Source organism: Budorcas taxicolor, chromosome 5 (genome assembly GCF_023091745.1).
Source record: "Budorcas taxicolor isolate Tak-1 chromosome 5, Takin1.1, whole genome shotgun sequence".
Lineage (NCBI taxonomy): Eukaryota > Metazoa > Chordata > Mammalia > Artiodactyla > Bovidae > Budorcas > Budorcas taxicolor.
Genome location: NC_068914.1, coordinates 142,675,791 through 142,689,624, shown reverse-complemented (window position 1 = coordinate 142,689,624; position 13,834 = coordinate 142,675,791).

Genomic DNA, 13,834 nt, shown 5'->3' with positions numbered 1-13,834 from the left:
GTTCTCATCATAATAACTGGATAAAATAACAGTCTGCATTATAACTGAAATGAAGGTTAATAACTATTTTTAAAAGGTAGCAATAATTCTAAAATTATACCTTAATAAAAGACTATAACAATTAATAACCATATAATGTCATGCTTTATGGACAAGAATTTACTAAGTACTTACTGCTATATGTGTACTGAAAATGAACATTTTCTATGCTTCTTTATAAATGTAACATTCTACAACTTCAATTTACTGATTAAAAAAGGTGTTGAAAAAAGAAAGCTGGGCATATCGCTAAGAAATTAAGGCAATAATAGTATCCTCTGAGCTGTCATATTTTAAGTTAAATCTGGGCATCTATACTGTTTATTATCATTGTTTATAATCAAAGAGTTGATCACATTGAACTGACATTTTTATAAATCAAGTCAAATGTCCTGTCCAAAACATGTTGATCTGTATGTATTTAGAGCTAAACAATAGTAACAATGAAAAAGAATTTCTCAAAAAATAATTATTAAAATGTTCTCTGTATGGAAATCTGATATCCAGCTCTCTGAATGTGTTCAAGTCTTTGCATCATCCATTTCATTAAATTTCTGGGAATTGACTATGTCATTTTTAGCCATAGTCAATGACTATAATTTTTAGGTTAATGTAATAATAATAACAATAATAACAAACAACTCACTATGTCCCAGGTACTATTTCAGGTATTTATATGCATTCGTTTATTTAATCCTCACAACAATTCTGAATAATGGAAACTGCAAAGTTATACATCCCCATTTTATAGACGTGTAAACAGAGGCACAGAAAAATCTGTCAAGCTTTACATACATATATGGAAAAAATTTTTGAGTAATAATTATAAGTGCACAAGTTATGGTTATACATGACTATATTCATATGTTTCTGGTAGAAAATTTAATTAATGATAAGAATATGCAGACTTATTCCAAAAGTTTCCTAGGCACCATTTGTCTCTTGCTTGTGTTTGTATATGTATCTGCGTACCTTGTAAACTAAATTTCATTAAACGACAACAAAAGAAGAAAACTCAAATATCCTCCCATTATCATCAACGTAATCATTGTTCAAGGTGTATACTTTACAGAAAACTATATCTACTATAAAACATGCAATGAAGCTTAATTCCCAAGAGCATAGGCTAAATTATTAAATTGTACTTATGGCCAGTTATCCTGAGATCATCTCACCTCTGTGTGGTTTATGCCTCATGGTTTAGTATTCCAAGTTCTGGCAAGGAGTCTGTCTCATGAACCAAAAAGTTAGCAAAGTGACAATATGAGCAGAGTAAGAAGAGTCTAACTGCTCTGTGATGTGTCCCACACAGGAAGCCTCCCCTTAGAGTCACATTCATGCTGTTCTTCCTTCACACAAGAGGTTAAAGGATGAGGATATTTAAAGTCTCCTCAATATCAAATAATAAGGTCCTGAGTTCAACTAGCATATTTGCATCTGAGACCCACAATTGCTGAGCTGTGATAATAGATACATCAGAAGGTAGAAAATCTGACCTTTTTTTTGTTTGTTTTTTTTCAGAATTCTGGCCAATTTTAATTTAAGGTTTGAATTCATCTTTTAAGGGATCTCTAACTTAAAAGGTATAATTTGTACAGATCTTAAAATTATTGGTGTTTTTCCACGAAAGCAACACATTTATTAATTAACTCATTTAATGTGCATTTACTGATCACGTAATTTTATGCCAGGCCATGTTCTAAATGCTGAGGATAGAGCAGTCGAAAAATATAGCAAGTAAATTACCTCTTGGCTCATGGGGTTTATAGTATAGTGAGGTGGAGGACAGTAAACCAGTAAGTCAAGTGCATACTATACTAAATTGTGATTTTTAAAAACTAAGAAAAACATGTTGGAAAAGAGGTGATAGTTTGGGGATAATAATGGAAGACCTCACTTGAGAAAGAAACACTTCAATAAAGTTCTAAAAGATACTACTGGAGATCATGAGTCTAAATATATAATAGATTGTTAACTCCAGGAGAATAGAAAGCGTGTCTTATTATTCACAATATCAATAATTGAATAAATACATTTATAGAAACTTCTGTGTACTTACCATTTTGTTAATCAATAAAATCATTTGATATTCATAAACAAATGATAAATTATGGAAAAGGGATAAAAAAATATGTGAATTGGTCTTCCCTGATGGCTCAGGGGATAAGAATCCACCTGCCAAGGTAGGAGACACGAATCTGACACTTGTGTTGGGAAGATCCCCTGGAGAGGGAAATAGCAACCCACTCCAGTATTCTTTCCTGGGAAATCCCATGGACAGAGGAGCCTGGCAGGCTACAGTCCATGGAGTCTCAAAGGAGTCCGAGGGTACTTAGCAACTGAGCAACAAACAAGAGATATATAAAAATTATGGAAAAAGAGATAAAAATACATATGAATAGTTTCAGTTCAGTTCAGTCGCTCAATCATGTCCGACTCTTTGCAACCCCATGAACTGCAGCACGCCAGGCCTCCCGGTCCATCACCAACTCCCGGAGTTCACTCAGACTCACGTCCATCGAGTTGGTGATGCCATCCAGCCATCTCAATCTCAGTCATCCCCTTCTCCTCCTGCCCCCAATCCCTCCCAGCATCAGAGTCTTTTCCAATGAATCAACATTTTGCATGAGGTGGCCAAAGTACTGGAGTTTCAACTCTAGCATCATTCCTTCCAAAGAACACCCAGGGCTGATCTCCTTTAGGATGGACTGGTTGGATCTCCTTGCAGTCCAAGGGACTCTCAAGAGTCTTCTCCAACACCACAGTTCAAAAGCATCAATTCTTTGGTGCTCAGCTTTCTTCACAGTCCAACTCTCACATCCATACATGACCACTGGAAAAACCATAGCCTTGACTAGACGGACCTTTGCTGGCAAAGTAATATCACTGCTTTTCAATATGTTAAGGCATTTCAAATATGTGAATTATACTTTATTTCTTAAGTTATTTCTTAAGCACCTTCCTGCAACTCTAGCTATCCTCTCCTTTTATTCTCTAATTTTATAATCTAATAAATTCACTCCACTGAAGCCACCATTTGACTTAAGCCAATCCCTTGTCCTGTCTGTCCAGTTCTATCACTCTCACCTTCTGTCTTTCCAAACATTAGCGGGCTATTCAAGCTGGTTTTAGAAAAGGCAGAGGAACCAGAGATCAAATTGTCAACATCTGCTGGAACATGGAAAAAGCAAGAGAGTTCCAAAAAAATATCTATTTCTGCTTTATTGACTATGCCAAAGCCTTTGACTGTGTGGATCGCAATCAACTGTGGAAAATTCTGAAAGAGATGGGAATACCAGACCACCTGACCTGCCTCTTGAGGAATCTGTATGCAGATCAGGAAGCAACAGTTAGAACTGCACATGGAACAACAGCCTGGTTCCAAATAGGAAAAGGAGTACGTCAAGGCTACATATTGTCACCCTACTTATTTAACTTATATGCAGACTACATCATGAGAAACGCTGGACTGGAAGAAACACAAGCTGGAATCAAGATTGCTGGGACAAATATCAATAACCTCAGATATGCAGATGACACCACCCTTATGGCAGAAAGTGAAGATGAGCTAAAAAGCCTCTTAATGAAAGTGAAAGACGAGAGCGAAAAAGTTGGCTTAAAGTTCAACATTCAGAAAACGAAGATCATGACATCTGGTCCCATCACTTCATGGGAAATAGATGGGGAAACAGTGGAAACAGTGTCACACTTTACTTTTTGGGGGCTTCAAAATCACTGCAGATGGTGATTGCAGCCATGAAATTAAAAGACGCTTACTCCTTGGAAGAAAAGTTATGACAAACCTAGATAGTATATTCAAAAGCAGAGACATTACTTTGCCAACTAAGGTACTTCTAGTCAAGGCTATGGTTTTTCCTGTGGTCATGTATGGATGTGAGAGTTGGACTGTGAAGAAGGCTGAGCACTGAAGAACTGATGCTTTTGAACTGTGGTGTTGGAGAAGACTCTTGAGAGTCCCTTGGACTGCAAGGAGATAAAACCCGTCAGTCCTAAAGGAAATCAATCCTGAATATTCATTGAAAGGACTGATGCTGAAGCTCCAATACTTTGGCCACCTGATGGGAAGAGCCAACTCATTTGAAAAGACCCTGATGCTGGGAAAGACTGAGGGCAAAAGGAGAACAGAGAAAGAGAGGAAAAGAGGATGAGATGGTTGGATGGCATCACCAACTCAATGGACATGAGCTTGAGCAAGCTCCAGGAGATAGAGAAGGACGGGGAGGTCTGGCGGGCTACAGTTCACAGGGTTGCAAAGAATCAGACATGACTGAGCAAATGAACAACAACAAAGCTAGCTTATAATCTTTTTACATGCTCCCATTTCTCCAAATATTTTCCATAATAAAAATAGAAACCAGGGGACTTCCTTGGTAGTCCAGTGGTTAAGACCTCACACTTCCAGTTCAGGGCATGTGAGTTCAATGCCTGGTTGGGGACCTAAGATCCCATATGCTGCACACTGTGGCTAAAAATGTAAAAAAAAAAAAAAAAGTATGCATTAGAGCATTAAAGTTGTTGCCTAATAGTCTCATTAGATTATATCACCCAAGAGGTGTGAGTCTTAACCTGACTTTGTCGTTAATATATTCTTGCAATTCAAAGGATAATGCACATTTTAAACACTGAATACATGTGTGTGGCATTATCTAATAGACAAATAATCTTTGACTCTTTCTACCTAAATAGGATCTCTTATCAACTTAGATTTTTTATGTATTTGAGATCAAAGTTAAACCTGGCAGGTGGCTATGACGCCCAGTACTATGGCTACTAATATAAAGGTTCAAGCATCTCCCTAGATAAAATATCATATTCATTTAAAATTTATATGCAGTAATTGTCATCCTTTTCAAGAGTATTGTTTGATGAGTTTTAACACATATGTAGTTTGTACCCACATGCATAACAGAGATAGAGAACATTTGTATCTCCCAAAAAGTTGCCTCATGCCCCTTTGTAGACAATCCCCTCACATCAGCCTTGTCCCTGACAATTACTAATCTGATTTTTTTTCTCTATAAGCTTGCCTTTTCTGCAATGTGATGTGAGTGAATTCATAATGATGTTTAGGTTTTTGATTATGACTTCTTTCTCTTTTCACAATGCTATTGTGATCTACGAATATTGTTATATACATCAGTATTTCATTCTTTCTTACGGCTGAGATTATTCCATTGTATAAACCGTTATTCATTACACAATTGTTCTATTGTCATTCCTTCACAAGGTGGTGAACATATGGGCTGGTTCTGGTAATAATGATAAAGTCATAACATTAATGTTAGAGGGCTTTGTGTGGATGTCTGTTTTCATTTCTCTAGTGTGAACTTGTTGTGGTTTAGTCACTCAATTGTGTCTGACTCTTCTGCGACCCCAATGGACAGTAGCCCACCAGGCTCCTCTGTCCATGGGATTTCCCAGGCAAGAATACCAGAGCAGGTTGCCATTTCCTTCTCCAGGGCATCCTTCCAACCAGGGGATCAAACCCACATCTCCTGCATTGGCAGGTGGATTCTTTACCACTGAGCCACCAGGGAAGCCCCTAGTGTGAATACCTAGGTATTCATTTATGGGCCATATGGTAAGTGTATATTTAACTTCATTAGAAATTTCTAATTGTTTTCTAAAGTGGCTGTACCATTTCACATTTGTGTGAGGATTTTCCGATATCTCACACCTTCACCAGCACTCGGCATTGTTCATATTTTAAATTTTAGCCATTATGATAGGTGCATGTACCTTGTTGTGGCTTTAATTTGCATTTACTAATAACCAATCATTTTTTTATTTTGTCATCTGTATATCTTCTTTGGTGAAGTATCTATTCAAATCATTTAACCATTGTTAATTGCAATTTATATAAACATACCATCAGTTGCTTGTCAGGTGAGCCTCTCCTTTGGGCAGCTCACAACATGGCAACTGGCTTCTCTCAAAGTGAGTGAGTGAGTGAGAGAGCACCCAAGATGGAAGCCTATTGCAGCACTACTTACAATAGCCAGGACATAGGAAAAGAAACCTAAATGTCCATCAACAGGGGAACGGATGAAGAAGACATGGTGTGTGTATATATATAATGGAATATTACTCAGCCATAAAAAGGAATGACATTGTGCCATTTGCAGAGATGTGAATGGACCTAGAGGCTGTCATACAGAGTTCAGTAAGTCAGAAAGAGAAAAACAAATACCATCTATTAAGGCATATATGTGGAATCTCAAAAATGATACTGATAAATTTATTTGTAAAGCAGAAATAGAGACACAGAAGTAGAGAACAAACGTATGGACACCAAGGCAGAGAAAAGGGGAGGGAAGATGAATTGGGAGATTTGGATTGACATATATACACTATTGATATTGTGTACAAAATAGATAACTAATGAGAATCTAGTGTTTAGCACAGAAAACTCTACTCAGTGCACTGTGGTGATGTAAATGAGAAGGAAACCTCAAAAAAAGAGAGGTTATGTACACATATGGATGACTCATTGAGAAGTGTAGAGCAACTATACTCCAACTGAAAAAGAAGCAAACACTTCTTGGCTGAGCAAGCAGAATAGAAAACAGGCTAAACTATTTAACTGAAGATGAACTAACTGACTTTTACCATTCAAGCTTTGTTCTTCAGGATCCCACCAGCATGTATTTACCATATTGTATGGCAGGAGATATCTAAGCTCTGTGATCAAACTTCTAGCCTGAGATCTGGAGACTGGTGCTTCACCTAAGCATCAGGAGTACATGCTCTTCTCTCCTTAACTGCTGCATTAAAGGAAAAAATAAATTTCTCTAAAGAGAAATGGACACATATTTTAAAATATATGGAAGTCTAACCAAAGAAGTGACATATTGTTATTTTTACCATGTTTCCCCGGTGAAGCTTCCCTGGTGGCTCAGACGGTAAAGAATCTGCCTGGGAGACCCAGGTTCGATCCCTGGGTAGGGAAAATCCCTTGAAGAAGGGCATGGCAACCCACTCCAGTATTCTTTCCTGGAGAATCTCATGGACAGAGGAGCCTAGCAGGCTACAGTCTGTGGGGTCAGAAAAAGTCGGACACGACTGAGTGAATCTCTGTCTGTGTCCCAGGTGGCTCAATGCTAAAGAATCTGCCTGCCAATGTAGGAAACAGCAGCAGCAACAGCATACTTAGAAGAGAACCACAAATCAACACCTGTGTAGTCAGAGAAGGGCAAAAATAGAAGACAGGAATCACGAAAGGCCACTTTAGAGGCTGCCTACCACACTCATATAGAAATACAATTATACATGGACTATATATCTTGTAAATTTCATACAATTACTTATTAGTTGTCATATCTCTTTTGTAGATTCTTTGAGTAAACTATGTACAATAAAAACCTCTGCAAATATATTTGTCTTTCATTTTTTATGGTCTATGCATTGTGTTTCTTATTCCTGATCAACTACATGGTCTGGAGCCAATACAACATTTAAAAAAGGTAGGGAGAATGTATATCCTGGCTTTGTTTTCAATCTTAGGAGTAAAGCATTCAGTCTTTCACCTTTAAGTATGAAATGAGATACAGTTTTGTTTTGTTTTCTTTAGGTGTGCTTGCTAGCAGGTTATCTTTTGTTCACAACTTTCTAAGACCTTTTATCAAGAATGAAAGTTGAATTTTTCTCATGTATTTTTCTGTGTGTGGGCTTCCCTGGTGGCTCAGCAATAAAGAATCTGCCTGCAATGCAAGAGTCGAGGGTTTGATCCCTGGGTTGGGAAGATTCTCTGAGAAGGAAATGGCAACCTACTCCTGTATTCTTACCTGGAGAAGCCCATGGACAGTGGACCCTGTTATGCTACAGTCCGTGGGGTCAGAAAGAGCTGGACACAGCTTAGTGACTATATAACAGCAACATGGTTATTCTTTAATACTGTGTTGAAATAGAAAATTACATTAATTGGTTTTCAAATGTTGAAACAAAATTGAATTCCTGGGACAAATCCACGAGGTCATGATGTGTTCAGCTCAGTTCAGTCACTCAGTCGTGTCCGACTCTTTGTGACCCCATGAATCGCAGCACACCAGGCCTCCCTGTCCATCACCAACTCCGGGAGTTCACTCAAACTCATGTCCATCGAGTCAGTGATGCCATCCAGCCATCTCATGATGTGTTTGTAATTTTTATATTGCTGGATTGGATTTACTAATATTTTGTTAAGAAATTTTGATCTATCCAGGACAGATATAGTTCTGTAATTTTTTTTCTTTAAAAAAAAAATTTTTTTTTTTTGTGGTGAATGCTGGTGAACGTTCCATGCTCCATGTGCACATGAAAAGAATATGCTTTTTCTATTGTTGAGTATAGGGCTCTATATACGTCTGATATGCAATTTGGTTGCAAATTGCTCTTTCAGATTTTCTAAATCCTTACTGCTTTTTTTTGCCTAAATATCCTGAATAATTGCTGATAGAACTATGTCAAAGTGTCCAAATGAAATTGAGGATTTGTCTATTTCCCCTTTCAATTATATCAGTTTTTACTTTCTGTATTTTCAAATTGTTTTATTGGGTATATATGCACTTGGAATTTTTAGGCATCTTATTATGCTGATTCGTTCAACATTATGTAATATGTGTCTTTATCCCTATAGTAGTTAATGAAATTTTCTTTCAGTACTACAAAGAATGTCATTTTATCACCTTTCAATCTGCATACTTTCAGATGGGAAGTCTATGATTCTTATTGTCTCAAAGCTCTTGGATGATCTGTCAAGTTTCACTCTTTTTTTGTTCTTTCTGACTCACTTGGGATATTTCTGTTGATCTATCTTCAGGTTTACTAGGATTTTTTTTCCTTCTCTCTCTCATGTGTCCAGTTTTCTAACAAGCCCATGGAAGGAATGATTTATTTCTGATATAGTTTTTCCCATCTGATATTTCCATTTGACTCTTTTTTTATATAATCTTCATCTCTCAGATAAAATTTCCCCATATACTCATGTACGTTTTCCTAAGTTTCCACTAGTATTTTGACAAGTTAAAAGTTACTCTCAAAAAGTTTCATGATGCTAATTCCAACGTCTTGAACACACCTGAGTTTATTTCAGCTGTGTTCTTCCCTTGCAGCTCACTCAGTAAAGAACCTGCCCACAATGCAGGAGAACTGGGATTGATTCCTGGATTGAGAAGATCTCCTGGAGAAGAAATGGCAACCCACTCATGTATTCTTGCCTGGAAAATCCCATGGACAGAGGAGCCTGGCAGACTACATGGCGTCACAAGAGTCAGACATGACTTACCAACTAAACCACCAGCACCACCATTTTAACTTTTGGCAGTGGGTCATTGTCTCCTTTTTTTGCACATGTGTGTCAAACAATTTTTATTGAATGGCAAACATTGTATGTTTGGCTAGAAAAAAAGATACCTCTTCTGTAAGACTAATAGTGTGGGACCTTGGGCTGGTTTATAGTTCATTGTTTCTGAGGTCATCTTTGTTACGTGCAGACTTCAAATTTTCAGCAATATGGTGCTGCAACCTAATGCTTACTGTGGGGTCTTCACCCTTGGTGAAGGTTTTTTCTGAGTGGTTTTTTTTTTTAATTTATTTATTTTAATTGGAGGCTAATTACAATATTATACTGGGTTTTGCCATACATTGACATGAATCAGCCATAGGTGTACATGTGTTCTGAGTGTTTTGATTCAAGCCTACAGTCTCAGCAGATCTGAAGGGGGTCTCTCCCCAAACTCTTGCCCTCCCCCAGTGGTAAGCTTCTATAGCTTTGTAGCATCAAGTATGACAGTGTGGGAGACAGTAGAGATTCGAAGTTCTCTTGATCTAGTCTCAGTCTCAGACAGATACCGTCTACCTTAGCCTTGGGAATGTGGCTTCCTCAGCTTTCCTACTTCTCCTCCTCAGTAGCCAAGCTCTTTCTTGTATCTGTATGGGTCTTAGTCAGGAAAGAGTTTCCCTCTCTTCTGTAGGGGTGGCAGAACCCGGTTTTATATACAGTATGTGGAATCCTTGGTTCCAGAGAGTTCCTTACCTTTCTCCCAGGATTAAAGATAATTTTATTCTAGTCTTTCCTTGGCAGCATCATCTTTTTGTCTAGGACCAGTGATGAAAGGGTTGCCTGCTCCGCCTTGAGCAGTAGAATCTGCTGTTTGTGACCATGCAAGGTTTGTGGTGGGAGCAATTATGGTTTCCTTTCTTTTCAGTTCAGTTCAGTTCAGTCGCTCAGTTGTGTCTGACTCTATGTGACCCTATGAACCACAGCACCCCAGGCCTCCCTGTCCATCACAAACTCCCAGAGTCCACCCAAACCCATGTCCACTGAGTTGGTGATGCCATCCAGTCATCTCATCCTCTGTCCTCCCCTTCTCCTCCTGCCCTCAGTCTTTCCCAGCATCAGGGTCTTTTCCAATGAGTCAACTCTTCACATCAGGTGGCCAAAGTATTGGAGTTTCAGTTCAACATCAGACCTTCCAATGAACACCCAGGACTGAGCTCCTTTAGGATGGACTGGTTGGATCTCCTCACAGTCCAAGGGACTCTCTAGAGTCTTCTCCAACACCACAGTTCAAAAGCATCAATTCTTTGGTTCTCAGCTTTCTTTATAGTCCAACTCTCACATCCATACATGACTACTGGAAAAATCATAGCCTTGACTAGATGGACCTTTGTTGGCAAAGTAATGTCTGCTTTTGAATATGCCGTCTAGGTTGGTCATAACTTTCCTTCCAAGGAGTAAGTGTCTTAATTTCTTGGCTGCAATCACCATCTGCACTGATTTTGGAGCCCAGAAAAATAAAGTCAGCCACTGTTTCCACTGTTTCCCTATCTATTTCCCATGAAGTGATGGGACTGGATGCCACGATCTTAGTTTTCTGAATGTTGAGCTTTAAGCCAACTTTTTCAGTCTTCTCTTTCACTTTCATCAAGAGGCTCTTTAGTTTTTCTTCACTTTCTGCCATAAGGGTGGTGTCATCTGCATATCTGAGGTCATTGATATTTCTTCTCCCAGCAATCTTGATTCCAGCTTGTGCTTCCTCCAGCCCAGCGTTTCTCATGATGTACTCTGCATATAAGTTAAATAAGCAGGGTGACAATATACAGCCTTGACGTACTCCTTTTCCTATTTGGAACCAGTCTGTTGTTCCATGTCCAGTTCTAACTGTTGCTTCCTGACCTGCATACAGATTTCTCAGGAGGCAGGTCAGGTGGTCTGGTATTCCCATCTCTTTCAGAATTTTCCACAGTTTATTGTTATCCACACAGTCAAAGGCCTTCCTTTGATCAGCTACAAAGAGACTTTGCTTTTAGCCATCTCCTGGTGGGCTGCCATCTATGGGGTCGCAGAGAGTTGGATACGACTGAAGCGACTTAGCAGCAGCAGCAGCATCACTTTATTTTCTGAGACCAGGAGGGAAACAGGGAGGCTTATCTTACCTCTTCTAAAATGGAGGAAAGTTAATGCTTCTATTCTTTCCCCAATAGCCATTCCTGGGAGTCGGCGAGTTTCCTGGCCCTCCCTCAGTGTCTCAGAGTATTTGCTTCATGTGAGAAAAAGATGTGGGAAATGGTGATGTTTCATGCCTTTCAATCACTAAGGAGCTCGCCTGCATCTCCTACTCTGCCCCAGTCTGTCTCATGACCTCCCACTGGAGGTCTGTTGAAAAGACCTGGTGAAAGAGAGTGGACTCCCTTTATGTTTAGGGCTCTTGGGATTCTAAACTGTCAGGATAGCCCACATTCATCCTTTACAGTTCAGTTCAGTCGCTCAGTCGTGTCCGACTCTTTGTGACCCCATGAATCACAGCATGCCAGGCCTCCCTGTCCATCACCATCTCCCAGAGTTCACTCAAACTCACGTCCATCAAGTCGGTGACGCCAGCCAGCCATCTCATCCTCTGTCATCCCCTTTTCCTCCTGCCCCCAATCCCTCCCAGCATCAGAGTCTTATCCAATGAGTCAACTCTTCACATGAGGTGGCCAACGGACTGGAGTTTCAGCTTTAGCATCATTCCTTCCAATGAAATCCCAGGGCTGATCTCCTTCAGAATGGATTGGTTGGATCTCCTTGTAGTCCAAGGGACTCTCAAGAGTCTTCTCCAAAACCACAGTTCAAAAGCATCAATTCTTCAGCACTCAGCTTTCTTCCCAGTCCAACTCTCACATCCATACATGACCACAGGAAAAACCATAGCCTTGACTAGACATAGAGTTTGTTAAAGGGACTTCCCTGGTGGCCCAGTGGCTAAGACTCCATGCTCTCTATGCAGGGAGCCTGGGTTCAATCCCTGGTCAGAGAACTAGATTCCACATGAATTGACCTAGAGTTTGCATGCCACAAAAAAGACCCTGTGCAGCCAAATTAAAAAAAAAAAAAAAACTAAGGGTTTTTAAAAATATCTGCTATTTTAATCTTATCCCCTTTTATGGCAGCCACTGTTTCTCCCCTGCCACAGATAAAGCTCTTTATGAGTTCTATCTTTCCTCGGGTCGGGTGGGGGGGTGGGGGGGCGGCGTGGAGGGAGTTGTGGGGGGAAGGGGAGCTTGTCCCTCTTTGGCACTGTTTACTTTGTGACTTTGTCACTCTGACATGCTCAAATAAAGTTAAAATTTTGTAGATGATCTAGATTTTCCTTGTCAGAGTGAGAATGACTTTTTGATGTGGCCTTCTATGTTCTAAGCAGAAGAGTATATAAGATGACTTTTTTAAGTCAACTGGCTCAGTCTCTTTAAAAATGTATTTCTGAATTAGCATGATTGGATTGCTCTGCTAAGATAAAAAAACACTTTGTGAAAATAATTGCATTTTTGGATGGCTTTTCAATGATGGCATTCTAGTAAATGAATTGTAGGCTGTACGTATATCCTTTATATATAGATATTTATAAAACAATATAAAAGTTAGTGGCAACTTTGCTGAGTCACTGTGGCTCCTTTAACAAAAATGTGAACCAAGTTAAGGAAATCATGCATAGAAAATTAATGAGAAATAATTGATGGTGATCTTAAATTGACATAATTGAACAATTGATACCACACAAATCTGGAAATTATGATTACAGAACTCAATATTAATTTTCTTTATCTATTGACAATCAGGAATGTACCTAGTCATATGTTTATAGTTGTGTATTCATAATGATTATTTCTAATATTTTGTATTTTTAAAGCTTTATTCTTTGTATTTATCTGAAATGTTAAGTTTTTTGTAAAGAATCTATATATTTTTTTAAATTGTCAGTTTAATTAAACAAGAAAATAAGTAACAGCTAGAAGGGAGTTTAAAAGAATCTTTAGGTAATTATGGATAGTGAATTTTTTTCTTTTTTGTAATTTTATGCACTGTATTGATTTCTAATAATTTTAATTATAATCCAGATGTTTTAACGATATACTGTCATGCATTTAAGAATGTTGAATAAACTTTTTTTAAAAATTCAAGTGTTATATTTGTGATCAAGTAGACCCTGGAGAAAAGTACATACAATAACTGCTGAATGTTGTTAAGAAACTCCAGAAATATGTTCAATAAAATGTAGAATTTTAAAGCAAAACAAAAAAATGTATTTTAATTCTTGGTGATTACAAATAAAACTGCATTTGCACCGTGGATCATCAATTCTCTATCGTCTTTGATTAGAAAGTAAAAGAAAGACCTATGATATATATAGGGCTTCCCTGGTGGCTCAGACAGTTAAGAATCTGCCTCCAATACAGGAGACCTGGGTTCAATCCCCACGTGGGGAAGATGCCCTGGAGAAGGGACTGGCAACCCATTCCAGTATTCTTGCCTGGA